Raw genomic sequence first — 1,594 nt, forward strand, 5'->3', positions numbered from 1 at the left:
GAAAATATTTATATTTTATCAGGTTTAGGGGCGGGTTAGGGTCTAAAAAATAGATTCGGCGTATGTTTAGGATCGGGTCTGGGTCAGGATAAACCCAGTTTCACCCGGCCCATGAACACCCCTAGCTATGGGCTACGTTTAGGACTTTCGAGGAATAGGGTCTTTCTTTTTTTTTTTAAAGTTAAATGGCACCATTTTGAGGAAGTGTAATTGAACCCGAAACCCTTAATAAACCGGATGATTTATCGGTTAACCGCCAGTTCGTCTGGTTTTTTGATCGATTTTTCGCCATTTGATTTATAAGATCAACCGAATCGACTAGGTAATCGGTTTTAAATTAACTCAGCTGAATCAGTCAGTCTGATTCGACTTTTAAAACTATGATTCGTCCCTAATTTTATTTTTTATTCAAAATCATCCTCATTTCATTTGGTATTAAAATCATCCTTTTGAAAAAATAATTTTTTAAAAGACAAAAATATCTCCTATTGCACCAGCACACTCTGTATTTCCCGCCACCACCACTACCATTGCCTTATCCCACCAACCATCCATTTTATTCATAATCAACAACAGAACATTCAGATTTAAGAACCCATCATCAACAACAACACAACACTCAAATTCAAGACAAAAAATTCAAGAATCCAATCCTTCAAACTCAACAACAACATCGAATAATTCATATATTTTGAAAATATGACAAAAAAAAAAAGATTAGGTAGTGACAGTGAAAATTCTGTCACCGCTGCCACCACCATGAAAGAAGAGAAAGAGCATGCAATTGAAACCACCACGACCGTCAAAACTACTATCGTCGCTTGTCTTCGACACTATCGCCGGAAAAGGAAGGAAAAGGAGATTTGAATCCCCTACTCTTCGATGGCGACGGCAGCACTTCAACGAAGAGAACTTCAAGGACTAGGGAAGCTACCGCTTTGATCGTTGTGGTTGCCGCTGCTCATTCGTGTCGCTACTGAGAGACCGAGATCGCAATAGAGAGGGCTACTTTTGCGCACAACCCACCTCTATTGCTGCAGTTTTCCTGGTTGCACATCGCCTATGCTCCTCCCAGGTTCCACTTGAACTCGTCGTTCTTGTTCTCCTCAATGGTGCCGCTTTGATATGCCACCATCTCTGTTTTTTTTTATGAGCAAAAATTAAAGCTCACTAATATCGACAAGTGTATCGGATCGTTTAAGTAATACCACAGTGAGTGGATATCATTCCCATGATGATTAAAGGATTGAACAAGCAATTATCATATTAAATGCCTAATTAGATTAAAATAATCTGGATTGATGAGGGTGAAACTTGTATCTTGCTGAGAGCTTAAGAACCTTGAATGTTTGAATGCTTACGAATAGAGAGTCTGAATGTTGATTTGAAAGAAGATATTGATGGTGAGAGTCAAGGGCTTTCTAGATGTTTGTGCTTTTAGAGAAATCAAACCTTGTCTACTTATCTTGAAGTTTGCAAAAGATCTTTCACGACTAATCTCTAATCAATTATCACCCTTATAAAAGCATGGCCATTAACCTCTTTTTGGCCATACTTTTAAAGTATAGAAAAAAAAAAAAAAAAGCGTGGCCAT

This window comes from Arachis duranensis, chromosome 8, assembly GCF_000817695.3.
Source record: "Arachis duranensis cultivar V14167 chromosome 8, aradu.V14167.gnm2.J7QH, whole genome shotgun sequence".
In the NCBI taxonomy this organism is placed as follows: Eukaryota; Viridiplantae; Streptophyta; class Magnoliopsida; order Fabales; family Fabaceae; genus Arachis; species Arachis duranensis.